The following is a 19,297-nucleotide window of genomic DNA, read 5'->3' as shown; positions in this document are numbered from 1 at the left end:
AAAGCCAAGGGAGGAATCAAAGTCAGGTCCCCGATGCTGCGAGGCAGCAGTGCTACCCACTGAGCCACCATGCCAGCCCCAGGAGATTCTCAGCAGGTTTTCAGCCATTGTGTCTGTGCTGTCTGTTTCAGGGAATTCAGCTTTAATCCTGCAGATCCCCAAAAGAGCTGCGTAAGGCGACACCTCACCCTATCAACTGAATGCAGATAAGCAGTTGTTGGCAAAGCAGATTAAGGACAGACAAGGAAGAGTCAGACACCCCAGATGGGATTTGAACCCAGAACCCCTGGCTTAGGAGGCCAGTGCCTTATCCATTAGGCCACTGGAGCTGCACAGTTGCATGCAGCATGGCAGACTTTAAATACTGCGCCCTGACCTCTCATTGTGTGTTTTTGTGGATTTTCTCCTCTCAATGCACTGTGAGGATCCAAGATGGTGGTGATCTCGGACGATGGTGTTGCAGAGCTCGGCACCACAGCACAAGCGCCCAATCCGTTCCATCGCGATATCCTAGGAGTCTGAAAATGTTGTGGAGTCCCAGGACATTGTGAAAAATCAACTTTCCTGCGTTTCCTTCGTCCAGAGATGTTGAAGACGGATGGGGCAGTGTCCGAGGCCAGGCCCCCGGCCCAGCCTGCAGGATCCTTGGGCTCGATTGCCTACCAGGCCCTGGCCAAATCTCGCGCGATCTTGGTTAAGCAGATAGAGGAGAAGCTGGCCCCGATCTCTATCGTGCTGCAGAAGCATGAACAGCAGCTGGGAGACCTGGAAAAGAGGACGGATGAGGTTGGACACAGAGGCACAGCGGTGGAAGCTGATACCGCTTCCTCTAAGGATAGGATCCAAGCATCGGAGGCTGAGGGCTGACCATACAGAGGTTTATAAAATCATGAGGAACATGAATAGGGTAAACAGCCAAGGTCTTTTCCCTGGGGTGTGGGAGTCCAGAACTAGAGGGCTTAGGTTTAAGGTGAGAGGGAAAAGATATAAAAGAGACCAAAGGGACAACATTTTCAGGCAGAAGGTGGTGTGTGTGTGTGGAATGAGCTGCCAGAGGAAGTGGTCGAGGCTGGTACAATTACATCATTTCAAAGGCATCTGAGGGTATACGTATAGGAAGAGTTTTGAGGGAGATGGGCCGGGTGCTGGCAGGTGGGACTAGATTGGGTCGGGATATCTGTTCGACCGAGGGTGTGTTTGTGTGCTGTACATCTCTATGACTCGATGACTGGAAGTGTCAGTCTGAGTCAATCCGTTGTCTAGCTACGGGCAAGGTGACTCCATTGGATGATGTGAACCCAGCTGATGACCCCTTTGGCCAAAGCTAGAGAACATTCTGGAAGATCAGGGAAAAGAAGGATATGAACACACACCTGGATGCCAGTCCCTTAGCGAAGCCTTGACTGCGATCTGCAGCAGAGCTCTGACCATGTGCTCCAAACTTGTTGATAAAAGCCCGAGAGTGAGGGGGGCAAGCCATTCACCCCAGCAAGTCCACACTCAGCCTCTGATGAGCATCCCATCCAGGCCCAACCACTATCCTCTCAGCCTGCATTCCCCAAAGCCAATCCAGCGAACCTGCACATCTTTGGGCTGTGGGAGGAAAGCAAAGCACCCGCAGTAGCCCATGGAGAGAAGGTGCAAACTCGACACAAACAGAAAGCCAAGGGAGGAATCAAAGTCAGGTCCCCGATGCTGCGAGGCAGCAGTGCTACCCACTGAGCCACCATGCCAGCCCCAGGAGATTCTCAGCAGGTTTTCAGCCATTGTGTCTGTGCTGTCTGTTTCAGGGAATTCAGCTTTAATCCTGCAGATCCCCAAAAGAGCTGCGTAAGGCGACAGGGAACACCTCACCCTATCAACTGAATGCAGATAAGCAGTTGTTGGCAAAGCAGATTAAGGACAGACAAGGAAGAGTCAGACACCCCAGATGGGATTTGAACCCAGAACCCCTGGCTTAGGAGGCCAGTGCCTTATCCATTAGGCCACTGGAGCTGCACAGTTCATGCAGCATGGCAGACTTTAAATACTGCGCCCTGACCTCTCATTGTGTGTTTTTGTGGATTTTCTCCTCTCAATGCACTGTGAGGATCCAAGATGGTGGTGATCTCGGACGATGGTGTTGCAGAGCTCGGCACCACAGCACAAGCGCCCAATCCGTTCCATCGCGATATCCTAGGAGTCTGAAAATGTTGTGGAGTCCCAGGACATTGTGAAAAATCAACTTTCCTGCGTTTCCTTCGTCCAGAGATGTTGAAGACGGATGGGGCAGTGTCCGAGGCCAGGCCCCCGGCCCAGCCTGCAGGATCCTTGGGCTCGATTGCCTACCAGGCCCTGGCCAAATCTCGCGCGATCTTGGTTAAGCAGATAGAGGAGAAGCTGGCCCCGATCTCTATCGTGCTGCAGAAGCATGAACAGCAGCTGGGAGACCTGGAAAAGAGGACGGATGAGGTTGGACACAGAGGCACAGCGGTGGAAGCTGATACCGCTTCCTCTAAGGATAGGATCCAAGCATCGGAGGCTGAGGGCTGACCATACAGAGGTTTATAAAATCATGAGGAACATGAATAGGGTAAACAGCCAAGGTCTTTTCCCTGGGGTGTGGAGTCCAGAACTAGAGGGCTTAGGTTTAGGGTGAGAGGGAAAAGATATAAAAGAGACCAAAGGGACAACATTTTCAGGCAGAAGGTGGTGTGTGTGTGTGGAATGAGCTGCCAGAGGAAGTGGTCGAGGCTGGTACAATTACATCATTTCAAAGGCATCTGGATGGGTATACGTATAGGAAGAGTTTGGAGGAGATGGGCCGGGTGCTGGCAGGTGGGACTAGATTGGGTCGGGATATCTGTTCGACCGAGGGTGTGTTTGTGTGCTGTACATCTCTATGACTCGATGACTGGAAGTGTCAGTCTGAGTCAATCCGTTGTCTAGCTACGGGCAAGGTGACTCCATTGGATGATGTGAACCCAGCTGATGACCCCTTTGGCCAAAGCTAGAGAACATTCTGGAAGATCAGGGAAAAGAAGGATATGAACACACACCTGGATGCCAGTCCCTTAGCGAAGCCTTGACTGCGATCTGCAGCAGAGCTCTGACCATGTGCTCCAAACTTGTTGATAAAAGCCCGAGAGTGAGGGGGGCAAGCCATTCACCCCAGCAAGTCCACACTCAGCCTCTGATGAGCATCCCATCCAGGCCCAACCACTATCCTCTCAGCCTGCATTCCCCAAAGCCAATCCAGCGAACCTGCACATCTTTGGGCTGTGGGAGGAAAGCAAAGCACCCGCAGTAGCCCATGGAGAGAAGGTGCAAACTCGACACAAACAGAAAGCCAAGGGAGGAATCAAAGTCAGGTCCCCGATGCTGCGAGGCAGCAGTGCTACCCCACTGAGCCACCATGCCAGCCCCAGGAGATTCTCAGCAGGTTTTCAGCCATTGTGTCTGTGCTGTCTGTTTCAGGGAATTCAGCTTTAATCCTGCAGATCCCCAAAAGAGCTGCGTAAGGCGACAGGGAAACCCCACCCTATCAACTGAATGCAGATAAGCAGTTGTTGGCAAAGCAGATTAAGGACAGACAAGGAAGAGTCAGACACCCCAGATGGGATTTGAACCCAGAACCCCTGGCTTAGGAGGCCAGTGCCTTATCCATTAGGCCACTGGAGCTGCACAGTTCCATGCAGCATGGCAGACTTTAAATACTGCGCCCTGACCTCTCATTGTGTGTTTTTGTGGATTTTCTCCTCTCAATGCACTGTGAGGATCCAAGATGGTGGTGATCTCGGACGATGGTGTTGCAGAGCTCGGCACCACAGCACAAGCGCCCAATCCGTTCCATCGCGATATCCTAGGAGTCTGAAAATGTTGTGGAGTCCCAGGACATTGTGAAAAATCAACTTTCCTGCGTTTCCTTCGTCCAGAGATGTTGAAGACGGATGGGGCAGTGTCCGAGGCCAGGCCCCCGGCCCAGCCTGCAGGATCCTTGGGCTCGATTGCCTACCAGGCCCTGGCCAAATCTCGCGCGATCTTGGTTAAGCAGATAGAGGAGAAGCTGGCCCCGATCTCTATCGTGCTGCAGAAGCATGAACAGCAGCTGGGAGACCTGGAAAAGAGGACGGATGAGGTTGGACACAGAGGCACAGCGGTGGAAGCTGATACCGCTTCCTCTAAGGATAGGATCCAAGCATCGGAGGCTGAGGGCTGACCATACAGAGGTTTATAAAATCATGAGGAACATGAATAGGGTAAACAGCCAAGGTCTTTTCCCTGGGGTGTGGGAGTCCAGAACTAGAGGGCTTAGGTTTAGGGTGAGAGGGAAAAGATATAAAAGAGACCAAAGGGACAACATTTTCAGGCAGAAGGTGGTGTGTGTGTGGAATGAGCTGCCAGAGGAAGTGGTCGAGGCTGGTACAATTACATCATTTCAAAGGCATCTGGATGGGTATACGTATAGGAAGAGTTTGGAGGGAGATGGGCCGGGTGCTGGCAGGTGGGACTAGATTGGGTCGGGATATCTGTTCGACCGAGGGTGTGTTTGTGTGCTGTACATCTCTATGACTCGATGACTGGAAGTGTCAGTCTGAGTCAATCCGTTGTCTAGCTACGGGCAAGGTGACTCCATTGGATGATGTGAACCCAGCTGATGACCCCTTTGGCCAAAGCTAGAGAACATTCTGGAAGATCAGGGAAAAGAAGGATATGAACACACACCTGGATGCCAGTCCCTTAGCGAAGCCTTGACTGCGATCTGCAGCAGAGCTCTGACCATGTGCTCCAAACTTGTTGATAAAAGCCCGAGAGTGAGGGGGGCAAGCCATTCACCCCAGCAAGTCCACACTCAGCCTCTGATGAGCATCCCATCCAGGCCCAACCACTATCCTCTCAGCCTGCATTCCCCAAAGCCAATCCAGCGAACCTGCACATCTTTGGGCTGTGGGAGGAAAGCAAAGCACCCGCAGTAGCCCATGGAGAGAAGGTGCAAACTCGACACAAACAGAAAGCCAAGGGAGGAATCAAAGTCAGGTCCCCGATGCTGCGAGGCAGCAGTGCTACCCACTGAGCCACCATGCCAGCCCCAGGAGATTCTCAGCAGGTTTTCAGCCATTGTGTCTGTGCTGTCTGTTTCAGGGAATTCAGCTTTAATCCTGCAGATCCCCAAAAGAGCTGCGTAAGGCGACAGGGAACACCCCACCCTATCAACTGAATGCAGATAAGCAGTTGTTGGCAAAGCAGATTAAGGACAGACAAGGAAGAGTCAGACACCCCAGATGGGATTTGAACCCAGAACCCCTGGCTTAGGAGGCCAGTGCCTTATCCATTAGGCCACTGGAGCTGCACAGTTCCATGCAGCATGGCAGACTTTAAATACTGCGCCCTGACCTCTCATTGTGTGTTTTTGTGGATTTTCTCCTCTCAATGCACTGTGAGGATCCAAGATGGTGGTGATCTCGGACGATGGTGTTGCAGAGCTCGGCACCACAGCACAAGCGCCCAATCCGTTCCATCGCGATATCCTAGGAGTCTGAAAATGTTGTGGAGTCCCAGGACATTGTGAAAAATCAACTTTCCTGCGTTTCCTTCGTCCAGAGATGTTGAAGACGGATGGGGCAGTGTCCGAGGCCAGGCCCCCGGCCCAGCCTGCAGGATCCTTGGGCTCGATTGCCTACCAGGCCCTGGCCAAATCTCGCGCGATCTTGGTTAAGCAGATAGAGGAGAAGCTGGCCCCGATCTCTATCGTGCTGCAGAAGCATGAACAGCAGCTGGGAGACCTGGAAAAGAGGACGGATGAGGTTGGACACAGAGGCACAGCGGTGGAAGCTGATACCGCTTCCTCTAAGGATAGGATCCAAGCATCGGAGGCTGAGGGCTGACCATACAGAGGTTTATAAAATCATGAGGAACATGAATAGGGTAAACAGCCAAGGTCTTTTCCCTGGGGTGTGGGAGTCCAGAACTAGAGGGCTTAGGTTTAGGGTGAGAGGGAAAAGATATAAAAGAGACCAAAGGGACAACATTTTCAGGCAGAAGGTGGTGTGTGTGTGTGGAATGAGCTGCCAGAGGAAGTGGTCGAGGCTGGTACAATTACATCATTTCAAAGGCATCTGGATGGGTATACGTATAGGAAGAGTTTGGAGGGAGATGGGCCGGGTGCTGGCAGGTGGGACTAGATTGGGTCGGGATATCTGTTCGACCGAGGGTGTGTTTGTGTGCTGTACATCTCTATGACTCGATGACTGGAAGTGTCAGTCTGAGTCAATCCGTTGTCTAGCTACGGGCAAGGTGACTCCATTGGATGATGTGAACCCAGCTGATGACCCCTTTGGCCAAAGCTAGAGAACATTCTGGAAGATCAGGGAAAAGAAGGATATGAACACACACCTGGATGCCAGTCCCTTAGCGAAGCCTTGACTGCGATCTGCAGCAGAGCTCTGACCATGTGCTCCAAACTTGTTCATAAAAGCCCGAGAGTGAGGGGGGCAAGCCATTCACCCCAGCAAGTCCACACTCAGCCTCTGATGAGCATCCCATCCAGGCCCAACCACTATCCTCTCAGCCTGCATTCCCCAAAGCCAATCCAGCGAACCTGCACATCTTTGGGCTGTGGGAGGAAAGCAAAGCACCCGCAGTAGCCCATGGAGAGAAGGTGCAAACTCGACACAAACAGAAAGCCAAGGGAGGAATCAAAGTCAGGTCCCCGATGCTGCGAGGCAGCAGTGCTACCCACTGAGCCACCATGCCAGCCCCAGGAGATTCTCAGCAGGTTTTCAGCCATTGTGTCTGTGCTGTCTGTTTCAGGGAATTCAGCTTTAATCCTGCAGATCCCCAAAAGAGCTGCGTAAGGCGACAGGGAACACCCACCCATCAACTGAATGCAGATAAGCAGTTGTTGGCAAAGCAGATTAAGGACAGACAAGGAAGAGTCAGACACCCCAGATGGGATTTGAACCCAGAACCCCTGGCTTAGGAGGCCAGTGCCTTATCCATTAGGCCACTGGAGCTGCACAGTTCCATGCAGCATGGCAGACTTTAAATACTGCGCCCTGACCTCTCATTGTGTGTTTTTGTGGATTTTCTCCTCTCAATGCACTGTGAGGATCCAAGATGGTGGTGATCTCGGACGATGGTGTTGCAGAGCTCGGCACCACAGCACAAGCGCCCAATCCGTTCCATCGCGATATCCTAGGAGTCTGAAAATGTTGTGGAGTCCCAGGACATTGTGAAAAATCAACTTTCCTGCGTTTCCTTCGTCCAGAGATGTTGAAGACGGATGGGGCAGTGTCCGAGGCCAGGCCCCCGGCCCAGCCTGCAGGATCCTTGGGCTCGATTGCCTACCAGGCCCTGGCCAAATCTCGCGCGATCTTGGTTAAGCAGATAGAGGAGAAGCTGGCCCCGATCTCTATCGTGCTGCAGAAGCATGAACAGCAGCTGGGAGACCTGGAAAAGAGGACGGATGAGGTTGGACACAGAGGCACAGCGGTGGAAGCTGATACCGCTTCCTCTAAGGATAGGATCCAAGCATCGGAGGCTGAGGGCTGACCATACAGAGGTTTATAAAATCATGAGGAACATGAATAGGGTAAACAGCCAAGGTCTTTTCCCTGGGGTGTGGGAGTCCAGAACTAGAGGGCTTAGGTTTAGGGTGAGAGGGAAAAGATATAAAAGAGACCAAAGGGACAACATTTTCAGGCAGAAGGTGGTGTGTGTGTGTGGAATGAGCTGCCAGAGGAAGTGGTCGAGGCTGGTACAATTACATCATTTCAAAGGCATCTGGATGGGTATACGTATAGGAAGAGTTTGGAGGGAGATGGGCCGGGTGCTGGCAGGTGGGACTAGATTGGGTCGGGATATCTGTTCGACCGAGGGTGTGTTTGTGTGCTGTACATCTCTATGACTCGATGACTGGAAGTGTCAGTCTGAGTCAATCCGTTGTCTAGCTACGGGCAAGGTGACTCCATTGGATGATGTGAACCCAGCTGATGACCCCTTTGGCCAAAGCTAGAGAACATTCTGGAAGATCAGGGAAAAGAAGGATATGAACACACACCTGGATGCCAGTCCCTTAGCGAAGCCTTGACTGCGATCTGCAGCAGAGCTCTGACCATGTGCTCCAAACTTGTTGATAAAAGCCCGAGAGTGAGGGGGGCAAGCCATTCACCCCAGCAAGTCCACACTCAGCCTCTGATGAGCATCCCATCCAGGCCCAACCACTATCCTCTCAGCCTGCATTCCCCAAAGCCAATCCAGCGAACCTGCACATCTTTGGGCTGTGGGAGGAAAGCAAAGCACCCGCAGTAGCCCATGGAGAGAAGGTGCAAACTCGACACAAACAGAAAGCCAAGGGAGGAATCAAAGTCAGGTCCCCGATGCTGCGAGGCAGCAGTGCTACCCACTGAGCCACCATGCCAGCCCCAGGAGATTCTCAGCAGGTTTTCAGCCATTGTGTCTGTGCTGTCTGTTTCAGGGAATTCAGCTTTAATCCTGCAGATCCCCAAAAGAGCTGCGTAAGGCGACAGGGAACACCTCACCCATCAACTGAATGCAGATAAGCAGTTGTTGGCAAAGCAGATTAAGGACAGACAAGGAAGAGTCAGACACCCCAGATGGGATTTGAACCCAGAACCCCTGGCTTAGGAGGCCAGTGCCTTATCCATTAGGCCACTGGAGCTGCACAGTCCATGCAGCATGGCAGACTTTAAATACTGCGCCCTGACCTCTCATTGTGTGTTTTTGTGGATTTTCTCCTCTCAATGCACTGTGAGGATCCAAGATGGTGGTGATCTCGGACGATGGTGTTGCAGAGCTCGGCACCACAGCACAAGCGCCCAATCCGTTCCATCGCGATATCCTAGGAGTCTGAAAATGTTGTGGAGTCCCAGGACATTGTGAAAAATCAACTTTCCTGCGTTTCCTTCGTCCAGAGATGTTGAAGACGGATGGGGCAGTGTCCGAGGCCAGGCCCCCGGCCCAGCCTGCAGGATCCTTGGGCTCGATTGCCTACCAGGCCCTGGCCAAATCTCGCGCGATCTTGGTTAAGCAGATAGAGGAGAAGCTGGCCCCGATCTCTATCGTGCTGCAGAAGCATGAACAGCAGCTGGGAGACCTGGAAAAGAGGACGGATGAGGTTGGACACAGAGGCACAGCGGTGGAAGCTGATACCGCTTCCTCTAAGGATAGGATCCAAGCATCGGAGGCTGAGGGCTGACCATACAGAGGTTTATAAAATCATGAGGAACATGAATAGGGTAAACAGCCAAGGTCTTTTCCCTGGGGTGTGGGAGTCCAGAACTAGAGGGCTTAGGTTTAGGGTGAGAGGGAAAAGATATAAAAGAGACCAAAGGGACAACATTTTCAGGCAGAAGGTGGTGTGTGTGTGTGGAATGAGCTGCCAGAGGAAGTGGTCGAGGCTGGTACAATTACATCATTTCAAAGGCATCTGGATGGGTATACGTATAGGAAGAGTTTGGAGGGAGATGGGCCGGGTGCTGGCAGGTGGGACTAGATTGGGTCGGGATATCTGTTCGACCGAGGGTGTGTTTGTGTGCTGTACATCTCTATGACTCGATGACTGGAAGTGTCAGTCTGAGTCAATCCGTTGTCTAGCTACGGGCAAGGTGACTCCATTGGATGATGTGAACCCAGCTGATGACCCCTTTGGCCAAAGCTAGAGAACATTCTGGAAGATCAGGGAAAAGAAGGATATGAACACACACCTGGATGCCAGTCCCTTAGCGAAGCCTTGACTGCGATCTGCAGCAGAGCTCTGACCATGTGCTCCAAACTTGTTGATAAAAGCCCGAGAGTGAGGGGGGCAAGCCATTCACCCCAGCAAGTCCACACTCAGCCTCTGATGAGCATCCCATCCAGGCCCAACCACTATCCTCTCAGCCTGCATTCCCCAAAGCCAATCCAGCGAACCTGCACATCTTTGGGCTGTGGGAGGAAAGCAAAGCACCCGCAGTAGCCCATGGAGAGAAGGTGCAAACTCGACACAAACAGAAAGCCAAGGGAGGAATCAAAGTCAGGTCCCCGATGCTGCGAGGCAGCAGTGCTACCCACTGAGCCACCATGCCAGCCCCAGGAGATTCTCAGCAGGTTTTCAGCCATTGTGTCTGTGCTGTCTGTTTCAGGGAATTCAGCTTTAATCCTGCAGATCCCCAAAAGAGCTGCGTAAGGCGACAGGGAACACCCCACCCATCAACTGAATGCAGATAAGCAGTTGTTGGCAAAGCAGATTAAGGACAGACAAGGAAGAGTCAGACACCCCAGATGGGATTTGAACCCAGAACCCCTGGCTTAGGAAGCCAGTGCCTTATCCATTAGGCCACTGGAGCTGCACAGTTCCATGCAGCATGGCAGACTTTAAATACTGCGCCCTGACCTCTCATTGTGTGTTTTTGTGGATTTTCTCCTCTCAATGCACTGTGAGGATCCAAGATGGTGGTGATCTCGGACGATGGTGTTGCAGAGCTCGGCACCACAGCACAAGCGCCCAATCCGTTCCATCGCGATATCCTAGGAGTCTGAAAATGTTGTGGAGTCCCAGGACATTGTGAAAAATCAACTTTCCTGCGTTTCCTTCGTCCAGAGATGTTGAAGACGGATGGGGCAGTGTCCGAGGCCAGGCCCCCGGCCCAGCCTGCAGGATCCTTGGGCTCGATTGCCTACCAGGCCCTGGCCAAATCTCGCGCGATCTTGGTTAAGCAGATAGAGGAGAAGCTGGCCCCGATCTCTATCGTGCTGCAGAAGCATGAACAGCAGCTGGGAGACCTGGAAAAGAGGACGGATGAGGTTGGACACAGAGGCACAGCGGTGGAAGCTGATACCGCTTCCTCTAAGGATAGGATCCAAGCATCGGAGGCTGAGGGCTGACCATACAGAGGTTTATAAAATCATGAGGAACATGAATAGGGTAAACAGCCAAGGTCTTTTCCCTGGGGTGTGGGAGTCCAGAACTAGAGGGCTTAGGTTTAGGGTGAGAGGGAAAAGATATAAAAGAGACCAAAGGGACAACATTTTCAGGCAGAAGGTGGTGTGTGTGTGTGGAATGAGCTGCCAGAGGAAGTGGTCGAGGCTGGTACAATTACATCATTTCAAAGGCATCTGGATGGGTATACGTATAGGAAGAGTTTGGAGGGAGATGGGCCGGGTGCTGGCAGGTGGGACTAGATTGGGTCGGGATATCTGTTCGACCGAGGTGTGTTTGTGTGCTGTACATCTCTATGACTCGATGACTGGAAGTGTCAGTCTGAGTCAATCCGTTGTCTAGCTACGGGCAAGGTGACTCCATTGGATGATGTGAACCCAGCTGATGACCCCTTTGGCCAAAGCTAGAGAACATTCTGGAAGATCAGGGAAAAGAAGGATATGAACACACACCTGGATGCCAGTCCCTTAGCGAAGCCTTGACTGCGATCTGCAGCAGAGCTCTGACCATGTGCTCCAAACTTGTTGATAAAAGCCCGAGAGTGAGGGGGGCAAGCCATTCACCCCAGCAAGTCCACACTCAGCCTCTGATGAGCATCCCATCCAGGCCCAACCACTATCCTCTCAGCCTGCATTCCCCAAAGCCAATCCAGCGAACCTGCACATCTTTGGGCTGTGGGAGGAAAGCAAAGCACCCGCAGTAGCCCATGGAGAGAAGGTGCAAACTCGACACAAACAGAAAGCCAAGGGAGGAATCAAAGTCAGGTCCCCGATGCTGCGAGGCAGCAGTGCTACCCACTGAGCCACCATGCCAGCCCCAGGAGATTCTCAGCAGGTTTCAGCCATTGTGTCTGTGCTGTCTGTTTCAGGGAATTCAGCTTTAATCCTGCAGATCCCCAAAAGGCTGCGTAAGGCGACAGGGAACACCTCACCCATCAACTGAATGCAGATAAGCAGTTGTTGGCAAAGCAGATTAAGGACAGACAAGGAAGAGTCAGACACCCCAGATGGGATTTGAACCCAGAACCCCTGGCTTAGGAGGCCAGTGCCTTATCCATTAGGCCACTGGAGCTGCACAGTTCATGCAGCATGGCAGACTTTAAATACTGCGCCCTGACCTCTCATTGTGTGTTTTTGTGGATTTTCTCCTCTCAATGCACTGTGAGGATCCAAGATGGTGGTGATCTCGGACGATGGTGTTGCAGAGCTCGGCACCACAGCACAAGCGCCCAATCCGTTCCATCGCGATATCCTAGGAGTCTGAAAATGTTGTGGAGTCCCAGGACATTGTGAAAAATCAACTTTCCTGCGTTTCCTTCGTCCAGAGATGTTGAAGACGGATGGGGCAGTGTCCGAGGCCAGGCCCCCGGCCCAGCCTGCAGGATCCTTGGGCTCGATTGCCTACCAGGCCCTGGCCAAATCTCGCGCGATCTTGGTTAAGCAGATAGAGGAGAAGCTGGCCCCGATCTCTATCGTGCTGCAGAAGCATGAACAGCAGCTGGGAGACCTGGAAAAGAGGACGGATGAGGTTGGACACAGAGGCACAGCGGTGGAAGCTGATACCGCTTCCTCTAAGGATAGGATCCAAGCATCGGAGGCTGAGGGCTGACCATACAGAGGTTTATAAAATCATGAGGAACATGAATAGGGTAAACAGCCAAGGTCTTTTCCCTGGGGTGTGGGAGTCCAGAACTAGAGGGCTTAGGTTTAGGGTGAGAGGGAAAAGATATAAAAGAGACCAAAGGGACAACATTTTCAGGCAGAAGGTGGTGTGTGTGTGTGGAATGAGCTGCCAGAGGAAGTGGTCGAGGCTGGTACAATTACATCATTTCAAAGGCATCTGGATGGGTATACGTATAGGAAGAGTTTGGAGGGAGATGGGCCGGGTGCTGGCAGGTGGGACTAGATTGGGTCGGGATATCTGTTCGACCGAGGGTGTGTTTGTGTGCTGTACATCTCTATGACTCGATGACTGGAAGTGTCAGTCTGAGTCAATCCGTTGTCTAGCTACGGGCAAGGTGACTCCATTGGATGATGTGAACCCAGCTGATGACCCCTTTGGCCAAAGCTAGAGAACATTCTGGAAGATCAGGGAAAAGAAGGATATGAACACACACCTGGATGCCAGTCCCTTAGCGAAGCCTTGACTGCGATCTGCAGCAGAGCTCTGACCATGTGCTCCAAACTTGTTGATAAAAGCCCGAGAGTGAGGGGGGCAAGCCATTCACCCCAGCAAGTCCACACTCAGCCTCTGATGAGCATCCCATCCAGGCCCAACCACTATCCTCTCAGCCTGCATTCCCCAAAGCCAATCCAGCGAACCTGCACATCTTTGGGCTGTGGGAGGAAAGCAAAGCACCCGCAGTAGCCCATGGAGAGAAGGTGCAAACTCGACACAAACAGAAAGCCAAGGGAGGAATCAAAGTCAGGTCCCCGATGCTGCGAGGCAGCAGTGCTACCCACTGAGCCACCATGCCAGCCCCAGGAGATTCTCAGCAGGTTTTCAGCCATTGTGTCTGTGCTGTCTGTTTCAGGGAATTCAGCTTTAATCCTGCAGATCCCCAAAAGAGCTGCGTAAGGCGACAGGGAACACCCACCCATCAACTGAATGCAGATAAGCAGGCAAAGCAGATTAAGGACAGACAAGGAAGAGTCAGACACCCCAGATGGGATTTGAACCCAGAACCCCTGGCTTAGGAAGCCAGTGCCTTATCCATTAGGCCACTGGAGCTGCACAGTTTCATGCAGCATGGCAGACTTTAAATACTGCGCCCTGACCTCTCATTGTGTGTTTTTTGTGGATTTTCTCCTCTCAATGCACTGTGAGGATCCAAGATGGTGGTGATCTCGGACGATGGTGTTGCAGAGCTCGGCACCACAGCACAAGCGCCCAATCCGTTCCATCGCGATATCCTAGGAGTCTGAAAATGTTGTGGAGTCCCAGGACATTGTGAAAAATCAACTTTCCTGCGTTTCCTTCGTCCAGAGATGTTGAAGACGGATGGGGCAGTGTCCGAGGCCAGGCCCCCGGCCCAGCCTGCAGGATCCTTGGGCTCGATTGCCTACCAGGCCCTGGCCAAATCTCGCGCGATCTTGGTTAAGCAGATAGAGGAGAAGCTGGCCCCGATCTCTATCGTGCTGCAGAAGCATGAACAGCAGCTGGGAGACCTGGAAAAGAGGACGGATGAGGTTGGACACAGAGGCACAGCGGTGGAAGCTGATACCGCTTCCTCTAAGGATAGGATCCAAGCATCGGAGGCTGAGGGCTGACCATACAGAGGTTTATAAAATCATGAGGAACATGAATAGGGTAAACAGCCAAGGTCTTTTCCCTGGGGTGTGGGAGTCCAGAACTAGAGGGCTTAGGTTTAGGGTGAGAGGGAAAAGATATAAAAGAGACCAAAGGGACAACATTTTCAGGCAGAAGGTGGTGTGTGTGTGTGGAATGAGCTGCCAGAGGAAGTGGTCGAGGCTGGTACAATTACATCATTTCAAAGGCATCTGGATGGGTATACGTATAGGAAGAGTTTGGAGGGAGATGGGCCGGGTGCTGGCAGGTGGGACTAGATTGGGTCGGGATATCTGTTCGACCGAGGTGTGTTTGTGTGCTGTACATCTCTATGACTCGATGACTGGAAGTGTCAGTCTGAGTCAATCCGTTGTCTAGCTACGGGCAAGGTGACTCCATTGGATGATGTGAACCCAGCTGATGACCCCTTTGGCCAAAGCTAGAGAACATTCTGGAAGATCAGGGAAAAGAAGGATATGAACACACACCTGGATGCCAGTCCCTTAGCGAAGCCTTGACTGCGATCTGCAGCAGAGCTCTGACCATGTGCTCCAAACTTGTTGATAAAAGCCCGAGAGTGAGGGGGCAAGCCATTCACCCCAGCAAGTCCACACTCAGCCTCTGATGAGCATCCCATCCAGGCCCAACCACTATCCTCTCAGCCTGCATTCCCCAAAGCCAATCCAGCGAACCTGCACATCTTTGGGCTGTGGGAGGAAAGCAAAGCACCCGCAGTAGCCCATGGAGAGAAGGTGCAAACTCGACACAAACAGAAAGCCAAGGGAGGAATCAAAGTCAGGTCCCCGATGCTGCGAGGCAGCAGTGCTACCCACTGAGCCACCATGCCAGCCCCAGGAGATTCTCAGCAGGTTTTCAGCCATTGTGTCTGTGCTGTCTGTTTCAGGGAATTCAGCTTTAATCCTGCAGATCCCCAAAAGAGCTGCGTAAGGCGACAGGGAACACCCACCCATCAACTGAATGCAGATAAGCAGGCAAAGCAGATTAAGGACAGACAAGGAAGAGTCAGACACCCCAGATGGGATTTGAACCCAGAACCCCTGGCTTAGGAGGCCAGTGCCTTATCCATTAGGCCACTGGAGCTGCACAGTTCACGCAGCATGGCAGACTTTAAATACTGCGCCCTGACCTCTCATTGTGTGTTTTTGTGGATTTTCTCCTCTCAATGCACTGTGAGGATCCAAGATGGTGGTGATCTCGGACGATGGTGTTGCAGAGCTCGGCACCACAGCACAAGCGCCCAATCCGTTCCATCGCGATATCCTAGGAGTCTGAAAATGTTGTGGAGTCCCAGGACATTGTGAAAAATCAACTTTCCTGCGTTTCCTTCGTCCAGAGATGTTGAAGACGGATGGGGCAGTGTCCGAGGCCAGGCCCCCGGCCCAGCCTGCAGGATCCTTGGGCTCGATTGCCTACCAGGCCCTGGCCAAATCTCGCGCGATCTTGGTTAAGCAGATAGAGGAGAAGCTGGCCCCGATCTCTATCGTGCTGCAGAAGCATGAACAGCAGCTGGGAGACCTGGAAAAGAGGACGGATGAGGTTGGACACAGAGGCACAGCGGTGGAAGCTGATACCGCTTCCTCTAAGGATAGGATCCAAGCATCGGAGGCTGAGGGCTGACCATACAGAGGTTTATAAAATCATGAGGAACATGAATAGGGTAAACAGCCAAGGTCTTTTCCCTGGGGTGTGGGAGTCCAGAACTAGAGGGCTTAGGTTTAGGGTGAGAGGGAAAAGATATAAAAGAGACCAAAGGGACAACATTTTCAGGCAGAAGGTGGTGTGTGTGTGTGGAATGAGCTGCCAGAGGAAGTGGTCGAGGCTGGTACAATTACATCATTTCAAAGGCATCTGGATGGGTATACGTATAGGAAGAGTTTGGAGGGAGATGGGCCGGGTGCTGGCAGGTGGGACTAGATTGGGTCGGGATATCTGTTCGACCGAGGGTGTGTTTGTGTGCTGTACATCTCTATGACTCGATGACTGGAAGTGTCAGTCTGAGTCAATCCGTTGTCTAGCTACGGGCAAGGTGACTCCATTGGATGATGTGAACCCAGCTGATGACCCCTTTGGCCAAAGCTAGAGAACATTCTGGAAGATCAGGGAAAAGAAGGATATGAACACACACCTGGATGCCAGTCCCTTAGCGAAGCCTTGACTGCGATCTGCAGCAGAGCTCTGACCATGTGCTCCAAACTTGTTGATAAAAGCCCGAGAGTGAGGGGGGCAAGCCATTCACCCCAGCAAGTCCACACTCAGCCTCTGATGAGCATCCCATCCAGGCCCAACCACTATCCTCTCAGCCTGCATTCCCCAAAGCCAATCCAGCGAACCTGCACATCTTTGGGCTGTGGGAGGAAAGCAAAGCACCCGCAGTAGCCCATGGAGAGAAGGTGCAAACTCGACACAAACAGAAAGCCAAGGGAGGAATCAAAGTCAGGTCCCCGATGCTGCGAGGCAGCAGTGCTACCCACTGAGCCACCATGCCAGCCCCAGGAGATTCTCAGCAGGTTTTCAGCCATTGTGTCTGTGCTGTCTGTTTCAGGGAATTCAGCTTTAATCCTGCAGATCCCCAAAAGAGCTGCGTAAGGCGACAGGGAACACCCCACCCATCAACTGAATGCAGATAAGCAGTTGTTGGCAAAGCAGATTAAGGACAGACAAGGAAGAGTCAGACACCCCAGATGGGATTTGAACCCAGAACCCCTGGCTTAGGAGGCCAGTGCCTTATCCATTAGGCCACTGGAGCTGCACAGTTCCATGCAGCATGGCAGACTTTAAATACTGCGCCCTGACCTCTCATTGTGTGTTTTTGTGGATTTTCTCCTCTCAATGCACTGTGAGGATCCAAGATGGTGGTGATCTCGGACGATGGTGTTGCAGAGCTCGGCACCACAGCACAAGCGCCCAATCCGTTCCATCGCGATATCCTAGGAGTCTGAAAATGTTGTGGAGTCCCAGGACATTGTGAAAAATCAACTTTCCTGCGTTTCCTTCGTCCAGAGATGTTGAAGACGGATGGGGCAGTGTCCGAGGCCAGGCCCCCGGCCCAGCCTGCAGGATCCTTGGGCTCGATTGCCTACCAGGCCCTGGCCAAATCTCGCGCGATCTTGGTTAAGCAGATAGAGGAGAAGCTGGCCCCGATCTCTATCGTGCTGCAGAAGCATGAACAGCAGCTGGGAGACCTGGAAAAGAGGACGGATGAGGTTGGACACAGAGGCACAGCGGTGGAAGCTGATACCGCTTCCTCTAAGGATAGGATCCAAGCATCGGAGGCTGAGGGCTGACCATACAGAGGTTTATAAAATCATGAGGAACATGAATAGGGTAAACAGCCAAGGTCTTTTCCCTGGGGTGTGGGAGTCCAGAACTAGAGGGCTTAGGTTTAGGGTGAGAGGGAAAAGATATAAAAGAGACCAAAGGGACAACATTTTCAGGCAGAAGGTGGTGTGTGTGTGTGGAATGAGCTGCCAGAGGAAGTGGTCGAGGCTGGTACAATTACATCATTTCAAAGGCATCTGGATGGGTATACGTATAGGAAGAGTTTGGAGGGAGATGGGCCGGGTGCTGGCAGGTGGGACTAGATTGGGTCGGGATATCTGTTCGACCGAGGGTGTGTTTGTGTGCTGTACATCTCTATGACTCGATGACTGGAAGTGTCAGTCTGAGTCAATCCGTTGTCTAGCTACGGGCAAGGTGACTCCATTGGATGATGTGAACCCAGCTGATGACCCCTTTGGCCAAAGCTAGAGAACATTCTGGAAGATCAGGGAAAAGAAGGATATGAACACACACCTGGATGCCAGTCCCTTAGCGAAGCCTTGACTGCGATCTGCAGCAGAGCTCTGACCATGTGCTCCAAACTTGTCATAAAAGCCCGAGAGTGAGGGGGGCAAGCCATTCACCCCAGCAAGTCCACACTCAGCCTCTGATGAGCATCCCATCCAGGCCCAACCACTATCCTCTCAGCCTGCATTCCCCAAAGCCAATCCAGCGAACCTGCACATCTTTGGGCTGTGGGAGGAAAGCAAAGCACCCGCAGTAGCCCATGGAGAGAAGGTGCAAACTCGACACAAACAGAAAGCCAAGGGAGGAATCAAAGTCAGGTCCCCGATGCTGCGAGGCAGCAGTGCTACCCACTGAGCCACCATGCCAGCCCCAGGAGATTCTCAGCAGGTTTTCAGCCATTGTGTCTGTGCTGTCTGTTTCAGGGAATTCAGCTTTAATCCTGCAGATCCCCAAAAGAGCTGCGTAAGGCGACAGGGAACACCCACCCCTCAACTGAATGCAGATAAGCAGTTGTTGGCAAAGCAGATTAAGGACAGACAAGGAAGAGTCAGACACCCCAGATGGGATTTGAACCCAGAACCCCTGGCTTAGGAAGCCAGTGCCTTATCCATTAGGCCACTGGAGCTGCACAGTTCCATGCAGCATGGCAGACTTTAAATACTGCGCCCTGACCTCTCATTGTGTGTTTTTGTGGATTTTCTCCTCTCAATGCACTGTGAGGATCCAAGATGGTGGTGATCTCGGACGATGGTGTTGCAGAGCTCGGCACCACAGCACAAGCGCCCAATCCGTTCCATCGCGATATCCTAGGAGTCTGAAAATGTTGTGGAGTCCCAGGACATTGTGAAAAATCAACTTTCCTGCGTTTCCTTCGTCCAGAGATGTTGAAGACGGATGGGGCAGTGTCCGAGGCCAGGCCCCCGGCCCAGCCTGCAGGATCCTTGGGCTCGATTGCCTACCAGGCCCTGGCCAAATCTCGCGCGATCTTGGTTAAGCAGATAGAGGAGAAGCTGGCCCCGATCTCTATCGTGCTGCAGAAGCATGAACAGCAGCTGGGAGACCTGGAAAAGAGGACGGATGAGGTTGGACACAGAGGCACAGCGGTGGAAGCTGATACCGCTTCCTCTAAGGATAGGATCCAAGCATCGGAGGCTGAGGGCTGACCATACAGAGGTTTATAAAATCATGAGGAACATGAATAGGGTAAACAGCCAAGGTCTTTTCCCTGGGGTGTGGGAGTCCAGAACTAGAGGGCTTAGGTTTAGGGTGAGAGGGAAAAGATAT

The 19,297-nt window shown here is 52.4% G+C and overlaps 9 non-coding genes across 9 annotated transcripts; all 9 read right to left on the bottom strand.

The window, feature by feature from the left end:
• Positions 1–256: 256 nt before the first annotated feature.
• On the bottom strand, positions 257–329 carry trnar-ccu (transfer RNA arginine (anticodon CCU)). Its single transcript has one exon. It is a non-coding gene; the product is annotated as a tRNA-Arg (tRNA).
• A 1,593-nt stretch (positions 330–1,922) lies between these two features.
• Positions 1,923–1,995, bottom strand: trnar-ccu (transfer RNA arginine (anticodon CCU)). The gene has a single exon. It is a non-coding gene; the product is annotated as a tRNA-Arg (tRNA).
• A 1,592-nt stretch (positions 1,996–3,587) lies between these two features.
• Positions 3,588–3,660, bottom strand: trnar-ccu (transfer RNA arginine (anticodon CCU)). Its single transcript has one exon. It is a non-coding gene; the product is annotated as a tRNA-Arg (tRNA).
• Positions 3,661–5,253: 1,593 nt separating this feature from the next.
• trnar-ccu (transfer RNA arginine (anticodon CCU)) lies at positions 5,254–5,326 on the bottom strand. Its single transcript has one exon. It is a non-coding gene; the product is annotated as a tRNA-Arg (tRNA).
• Positions 5,327–6,919: 1,593 nt separating this feature from the next.
• Positions 6,920–6,992, bottom strand: trnar-ccu (transfer RNA arginine (anticodon CCU)). The gene has a single exon. It is a non-coding gene; the product is annotated as a tRNA-Arg (tRNA).
• Positions 6,993–8,586: 1,594 nt separating this feature from the next.
• Positions 8,587–8,659, bottom strand: trnar-ccu (transfer RNA arginine (anticodon CCU)). The gene has a single exon. It is a non-coding gene; the product is annotated as a tRNA-Arg (tRNA).
• Positions 8,660–11,916: 3,257 nt separating this feature from the next.
• trnar-ccu (transfer RNA arginine (anticodon CCU)) lies at positions 11,917–11,989 on the bottom strand. The gene has a single exon. It is a non-coding gene; the product is annotated as a tRNA-Arg (tRNA).
• A 3,245-nt stretch (positions 11,990–15,234) lies between these two features.
• trnar-ccu (transfer RNA arginine (anticodon CCU)) lies at positions 15,235–15,307 on the bottom strand. The gene has a single exon. It is a non-coding gene; the product is annotated as a tRNA-Arg (tRNA).
• Positions 15,308–16,900: 1,593 nt separating this feature from the next.
• Positions 16,901–16,973, bottom strand: trnar-ccu (transfer RNA arginine (anticodon CCU)). The gene has a single exon. It is a non-coding gene; the product is annotated as a tRNA-Arg (tRNA).
• Positions 16,974–19,297: the final 2,324 nt, after the last annotated feature.

The sequence above is a fragment of the Hemiscyllium ocellatum genome, unplaced genomic scaffold (assembly GCF_020745735.1).
Source record: "Hemiscyllium ocellatum isolate sHemOce1 unplaced genomic scaffold, sHemOce1.pat.X.cur. scaffold_2670_pat_ctg1, whole genome shotgun sequence".
Taxonomy (NCBI): Eukaryota; Metazoa; Chordata; class Chondrichthyes; order Orectolobiformes; family Hemiscylliidae; genus Hemiscyllium; species Hemiscyllium ocellatum.
This window is presented reverse-complemented; position numbering and strand designations above follow the sequence as displayed.